Source organism: Oncorhynchus masou, chromosome 32 (assembly GCF_036934945.1).
Source record: "Oncorhynchus masou masou isolate Uvic2021 chromosome 32, UVic_Omas_1.1, whole genome shotgun sequence".
Lineage (NCBI taxonomy): Eukaryota > Metazoa > Chordata > Actinopteri > Salmoniformes > Salmonidae > Oncorhynchus > Oncorhynchus masou.
In genome coordinates, this window is record NC_088243.1 from 14,926,522 (window position 1) to 14,934,675 (window position 8,154).

The following is an 8,154-nucleotide window of genomic DNA, read 5'->3' on the forward strand; positions in this document are numbered from 1 at the left end:
TTTTGTTCCTTTTGGTAGCATAGAAGGCCATTCTTGCCTTGTCTCTCAGATTGTTCACAGTTTTGTGGAAGTTACCTGTGGCGCTGATGTTTAGGCCGAGGTATGTATAGTTTTTTGTGTGTGCTCTAGGGCAACGGTATCTAGATAGAATTTGGTTTTGTCGCCCTGACATCTGGACCTTTTTTGGAAAACCATTATTTTTGTCACGCCCTGGTCAAAATATATTATGTTTATTCTTCATTTATTCTTTCATGCCACGGTGTGACATGGGTTATTGTGGTGTGTTTTTGTCTTGGGGTTTTGTGGGATGTCTAGCGTAGTCTATGACTGCCTGAGGCGGTTCTCAATCAGAGTCAGGTGATTATCGTTGTCTCTGATTGGGAACCATATTTAGGCAGCCATATTCTTTGAGTGTGTCGTGGGTGATTGTTCCTTTCTGTGTTTAGTTTCACTAGATAGTCTGTATAGTTTTTCACGTTTCCGTCTGTTTTTGTACATTTAGGTATTTTCATGTCAAGTCATTTTTCCATCATTAAACATGAGTAACCACCACGCTGCATTTTGGTCCGCTCCTCCTTCAACAGAAGAACGTCGTTACAGAATCACCCACCACAACAGGATCAAGCGGCGTGGTAACAGGCAGGTGCAGCAAAGAGAGGAATGGACATGGGAGGACGAATTGTTCGGAGAAGGACCCTGGGATCAGCCTGGAGAATATCGCCGCCCCAAAGAAGAACTGAAGGCGGCGAGAGCTGAGAGGTGCTGGTATGAGGAGGCAGCGCGGCGTCGCGGATGGAAGCCCAAGAGTCAGCCCCAAAAATTTCTTGGGGGGGGGGCTCAGGGAGAGTGTGGCAGAGTCAGGAGTCAGACCTGAGCCCACTCTCCCTGTTTATCATGAGGAGCTAAGGAGGAGACCAGAACCAGAGCCGGTGTTGGAGGTGAGCGAAGAAGAGACTGTGAAATAGTTAATGGGGAAATTGGAGGAGAGAGAAATGAGGGAGTTGCTGTGTTGGTGCTTTTTGCATGGAATTCGCCCGATGGAACGTGTCAGGGATTTGATGGCACCTGGGTCAGCGCTCCATACTCTTCCTGAGGTGCGTGTTAGTCGGCTGGTGAAGTTGGTGCCAGCCTCACGCACCAGGCCTCCTGTGCACATCCCTAGCCTTGCACGTCCTGTGTCAACACTGCTCTCAAGATCTCCAGTACACCTTCACGGTCTAGCCCATCCTGTGCCACCTCCACACACCAGTCCTCCGGTGGCAGCTCCCCGCACCAGGCTTCCTGTGCGTGTCCTCGGCCCAGTACCACCAGTGCCAGCACCACGCATCAGGCCTACAGTGCGCATCGCCTCTCCAGCGCTACCGGAGCCTTTCTCCTCTCCTACGCTGCTGGAGTCTCCCGCCTGTTTAGCGCAGCCAGAGCCTTCCTCCTCTCCTGCGCTGCCGGAGCCTCCCGCCTGTTCAGCGCTGCCGGAGCCTTCCTCCTCTCCTGCGCTGCCGGAGCCTCCCGCCTGTTCAGCGCAGCCAGAGCCTTTATCCTCTACAGCGCTGCTGGAGTCTCCCGCCTGTTTAGCGCAGCCCGAGCTGTCAGTCTGCATGGAGCAGCCAGAGCTGTCAGTCTGCATGGAGCAGCCAGAGCTGTCAGTCTGCATGGAGCAGCCAGAGCTGTCAGTCTTCATAGAACAGCCAGAGCTGTCAGTCTGCAAGGAGCTGCCGGTCTGCAAAGAGCTGCCAGTCTACATGGAGCTGCCAGTCTACATGGAGCTGCCAGTCTGCATGGTGCAGCCAGAGATGCCAGTCTGCAAGAAGCCGCCAGAGCTGTCAGTCTACATGGAGCAGCCAGAGCCGCCAGTCAGCATGGAGCAGCCAGATCTGCCAGTCAGCCAGACTCTTCCAGATCTGCCAGTCAGCCAGACTCTTCCAGATCTGCCAGTCAGCCAGACTCTTCCAGATCTGCCAGTCAACCAGACTCTTCCAGATCTGCCAGTCAACCAGATTCTTCCAGATCTGCCAGTCAACCAGACTCTTCCAGATCTGCCAGTCAGCCAGGATCTGCCAGAACCGTCAACCAGCCAGGATCTGCCGGTTCCAACTACCTGGCTGGGCTTCCTCTCAGTGCTGGGCTTCCTCTCAGTGCTGGGCTTCCTCTCAGTGCTGGGCTTCCCCTCAGTCCCGAGCTGCCCCTCAGTCCCGAGCTGCCCCTCTGTCCCGAGCTGCCCCTCTGTCCCGAGCTGCCCCTCTGTCCCGAGCTGCCCCTCGGTCCCGAGCTGCCCCTCGGTCCCGAGCTGCCCCTCAGTTCCGAGCTGCCCCTCAGTCCAGTGGGGTTCTGGGTGAGGACTACTAGGCCATGGTCGGCGGCAAAGGTGGACTATCCTAGGACGCGAGGAGGGGGGACTAAGACATTTATAGAGTGGGTTCCACGTCCCGCGCCGGAGCCGCCACCATGGACAGGCGCCCACCGGGACCCTCCCTATTGTTTTGATGTGCGTCCGGGAGTCCGCACCTTAGGGGTGGGGTTCTGTCACGCCCTGGTCGAAATATATTATGTTTATTCTTCATTTATTCGGTCAGGCCAGGGTGTGACATGGGTTATTGTGGTGTGTTTTTGTCTTGGGGTTTTGTGGGATGTCTAGCATAGTCTATGGCTGCCTGAGGCGGTTCTCAATCAGAGTCAGGTGATTATCGTTGTCTCTGATTGGGAACCATATTTAGGCAGCCATATTCTTTGAGTGTTTCGTGGGTGATTGTTCCTGTCTCAGTGTTTAGTTTCACTAGATAGGCTGTATAGTTTTCACGTTTCCGTCTGTTGTTTTTGTACATTTCGGTATTTTCATGTCAAGTCATTTTTCCCTCATTAAACATGAGTAACCACCACGCTGCAATTTGGGCCGCTCCTCCTTCAACAGAAGAACGTCGTTACAATTTTTGTCTTACTGAGATTTACTGTCAGGGCCCAGGTCTGAAAGAATCTGTGCAGAAGATCTAGGTGCTGCTTTAGGCCCTCCTTGGTTGGTGACAGAAGCACCAGATCATCAGCAACAGTAGACATTTGACTTCAATTTCTAGTAGGGTGAGGCCGACCGCTGCAGACTATTCTAGTGCCCTCGCCAATTCATTGATATATGTTGAAGAGGGTGGGGCTTAAGCTGCATCCCTGTCTCACCCCCCGGCCCTGTGGAAAGAAATGTGTTTGTTTTTTTGCCCATTTTAAATGCACACTAGTTTGTGTACTTGGAGTTTATAATGTCATATGTTTTTCCCCCAACACCACTTTCCAACAATTTGCATATTGTCAAATTGAGTCAAAATCTTTTTTGAAATCAACAAAGTATGAGAAGACTTTGCCTTTGTTTTGGTTTACCCTTTCCACCTGCCCATTTGATTGGGGACGTTACCCGGCGGTGAGGCTGACTGTGATCCCCAGTCATTCCATGAAGGCTTTCCAGACACGGGAGGGGAACTGTGGACCACAGTCGGGGAGGTGTCTCAGTGTCTTGCTCTGTGCACAGGTGTAAACCCGAATGTCCTGGGACAAGGTGGGCATCCAGTTCTTGGCAGAGAGACTGCACGGGCTCTACCCGGGTGCACAACACAGGTGCTGTGTGTGCCCAGGCGAGTAGATGGTCCCGCACATCAGAGGGCATGTAGGTACGCCCCTCGGGACTGTGGGCAGGTGGGGGATCCTGTCGCAGGGCTCGACAGACGTCTGCATCCACATTCCACACAACAGGAGCCACTCCAAAACAGACCTGACATGAGACATGTTGCTCGCGTGTAGTGGAGTAAAAGAGGTCGTCTACACAGCGAACCAACATGTCTCTAAACACCTCGGTTAATGAAGGATTGAAACACAGAGGGTGAATTTGTCAGGCCATAGGGCATTACCCTGAAGTCGTAGTGCCAGGTGCTGGTGCTGAAGGCGTTCTTCCATTCATCCTCCCCTCTGATGTGCACCAGGTTGTAGGCACTGCGTAAATTCAATTTGGTAAAGTGCTGAGCACCGTGCATCTATTTGATCACTGTAGGTATGAGAGGCAGGGGATGACTGAATTTAACAGTTGCCTTATTCAGTGTCCAGTAATCGATACAGGGGCGCAGACCTACATCCGTCTTCTTCACAAAAAAGAAGCTAGAGGAGGCTGGAGAGGTGGACGGATGGAGGAATCCTTGGGCCAGCGCCTCCTAGACGCAGACATCCATGGCTTCGGTCTCTGCATGCGAGAGAGGGTAGATGTGCCCCCGCGGGAGGGTACAACCAGGCTCATGATCAAAAGTGCAGTCCCATGCGCGATGAGGGGGCAGGCACATGGCACATGTCTTTGAAAAAGCCACCTGTAGGTCCCGATATTCCTCCGGGATAGGGACATTGAAGGCCTGGTCTGGACTTTCCATGGAGGTGGCACAGATAGACACCTCCATTAAAACTCCTGCGACCAAACCAACAACCTCTTCTCTGTCCACGATATGCTGGGGTTATGCAATTGTAACCAGGGGAAATATAAAACTATGGGGTGTGCAGGAGAGTCTAAAATGAGGAAAGAAATGGGTTCATGGTGGTTGTGAGCAACTGTGAGGGAAATGGGAATCGTGGTCTGGCACACCAGTCCTGTTCCTAGGGGACGGTTGTCTAGAGCATGGACTGGGATAGGGGGCTGTAAAGGGACTAGAGGAATGCGTAATGATAAGGCCACTGACAGGTCTAGGAAATTGCCTGCAGAACCTGAGTCCTCTAGGACAGGATCCAGTGGGGGCAGGATAGTCCAGGAAGGAGGATGGGCTGGGTGAACAGAGGGGGGCAAAGCACGTCCACGCCTACCTGGGAAGGTGCAGGAGTCCTCCTCGGCCTGTCGCTTCCTCGCCTGGTTCGTCTTCTGGGACAGGTGTTCCAGGGGTGATCTGACTCCCCGCAGTAGGAGCAGAGACTCTGTTGACGGCGACGTTAACATTCCTCCGGGTCTTGTTGGGGGTGTTGTTAAGCTGGACTGTTTTGTGGGATTGTTCTGTCTGCATTGTGTGGATTAGCCCTCTGAGCTCCACCATATCTCTTTCTTCAGGCCTCTGAAGTTATCCCTTTCAATGATGGAGGAACAGTGCAGCTGTGGGACCTGGGTGTGTTGAGTGCTGGGGGGGGGGTTGACTATCCTCGTCTGCAGGACAATTTGAAGAGGTGTGATCAAAGAGTTTTTCCAGCTGTGCTCCCTCTTTGATGCCATAAAAGTCCTGCTGGAACTGCATGAGGATGCCTGCACCATTACTGTCCAAGACTTGTACACATTGACAGAGGTTGTTTCAATTTCCTCAACGTCTAGCATTCTGAGTTACCACCCTGGACCAATACCCTCTCTCTTAACATTACAGACTACAAAGGGATGCCCAGCCGCGAGCTGCCCAGTGACACGAGCCTTCCAGGCAAACTAAATAACTTCTATGCTCACTTTGAGGCAAGCAACACTGAAGTATGCATGAGAGCATCAGCTGTTCCAGACGACTTTGTCATCACGCTCTCCGATGTGAGTAAGACCTTTAAACAGGTCAACATTCACAAGGCCACAGGGCCAGATGGATTACCAGGATGTGTAATCCCAGCATGCACTGAGCAACTAGCAAGTGTCTTCATTTACATTTTCAACCTGTCCCCGACCGAGTCCGTAATACCAACATGTTTCAAGCAGACCACCATAGTCCCTGTGTCCAAGAACACCAAGATAACATGCCTAAATGATTACCTACCCACAGAGCCATGAAATGCTTTGAAAGGCTGGTCATTGCTCACATCAACACCATTATCCCAGAAACCCTAGACCCACTCCAATTTGCATATCGCCCCAACTGATCCACTGATGACACAATCTCTATTGCACGTCACACTGCCATTTTCCACCTGGACAAAAGGAACACCTACGTGCGAATGCTATGCATTGACTATAGCTAAGTGTTTAACACCATAGTACCCTGAAACTCATCACTAATCTAAGGACCCTGGGACTAAACACCTCCCTCTGCAACTGGATCCTGGACTTCTTGATGGGCTGCCCCCAGGTGGTAAGGGTAGGTAACAACACATCCTCCACTCTGATCATCAACACAGGGCATCCTCAGAGGTGCATGCTCAGTCCTCTCCTGTACTCCCTGTTCACCCATGACTCCAAGCACGACTTCAACGCCATCATTACGTTTGCTGATGAGACAACAGTGGTAGGCCTGATCACCGACAACGATGAGACAGTTTATAAGGAGGAGGTCAGAGACCTGAGAGTGTGGAGCCAGGATATCAAACTCTCCCTCAACCTGATCAAGACAAAGGTGATGATTGTGGACTAAAGAAAAAGGAGGACCAAGCATTCTCATCGATGGGTCTATAGTGGAGCAGGTTGAGAGCTTCAACTTCCTTGGTGTCCAAATCACCAACAAACTATCATGGTCCAACACACCAAGACACTCATGAAGAGGGCACGGCAAAACCTATTCCCCCTCAGGAGACTGAAAAGATGTGTCCTCAGATCCTCAAAGTTATTCAGCTGCACCATCGAGAGCATGGTTGCTTCACTGACTGGTATGACAACTGCTTGGCCTCAGACCGCAAGGCACTACAGAGAGTAGTGCGTATGGCCCAGTACATCACTTACGCCAAGCTTCCTGCCATCCAGGACTTCTATCCCAGGCGGTTTTAGAGGAAGGCCCAAAAAATTGCCAAAGTCTCCAGCCCCCCTAATCAAAGACTGTTCTCTCCGCTACCGCATGGCAAGCGGTACCCGGAGCACCAAGTCTAGGTCCAAGAGGCTTCTCAACAGCTTCTAACCCCAAGCCATAAGACTCCTGAACAGCTAATCAAATGTCTCCTCTGACTATTTGCATTGTCTCCACCCCCCATGTTTACGCTGCTGCTACTCTCTGTTTATTATCCATGCATAGTTACTTTACATCTACCTTCATGTACATATTACCTCAATTACCTTCACTAACCGGTGCCCCCACACATTGACTATGTACCGGTACCCCCTGTATATAGCCTCGTTACTGTTATTTTATTGTTGCTCCTTATTTATTAGTTAAAACATGTGAGTTATTTTTAACTTCAGTTCATTTTAGTGAATTCTTTTTTAACACTTTTTTCTTAAAGCTGCCATGTTGGATAAGGGCTTGTAAGTAAGCATTTCACTGTAAGGTTGTATTCGGCGCATGTGACAAATAAAATCTTATTGGATTTGATTAGGAGTAGTGTGCTCTTATAGCACTGTGCCATGCCAGGGGATGTCTGTGTTAATATAGCACCATGCCAGGGGATGTCTGTGTTAATATAGCACCATGCCAGGGGATGGTCTGTGTTAATATAGCACCATGCCAGGGGATGTCTGTGTTAATATAGCACCATGCCAGGGGATGTCTGTGTTAATATAGCACCATGTCAGGGGATATCTGTGTTAATATTGCACCATGCCAGGGATGGTCTGGTTAATATAGCACCATGCCAGGGGATGGTCTGTGTTAATATAGCACCATGCCAGGGGATGGTCTGGTTAATATAGCACCATGCCAGGGGATGTCTGTGTTAATATAGCACCATGCCAGGGGATGTCTGTGTTAATATAGCACTATGCCAGGGGATGGTCTGTGTTAATATAGCACCATGCCAGGGGATGGTCTGGTTAATATAGCACCATGCCAGGGGATGTCTGTGTTAATATAGCACCATGCCAGGGGATGTCCGTGTTAATATAGCACCATGTCAGGGGATATCTGTGTTAATATAGCACCATGCCAGGGGATGGTCTGTGTTAATATAGCACCATGCCAGGGGATGGTCTGGTTAATATAGCACCATGCCAGGGGATGGTCTGGTTAATATAGCGCCATGCCAGGGATGGTCTGTGTTAATATAGCACCATGCCAGGGGATACATTTACATTTTACATTTAAGTCATTTGGCAGACGCTCTTATCCAGAGCGACTTACAAATTGGTGAATTCACCTTATGACATCTAGTGGAACAGCCACTTTACAATAGTGCATCTAAATCATTTAAGGGGGGGGGGGGTGAGAAGGATTACTTTATCCTATCCTAGGTATTCCTTAAAGAGGTGGGGTTTCAGGTGTCTCCGGAAGGTGGTGATTGACTCCGCTGTCCTGGCGTCGTGAGGGAGTTTGTTCCACTATT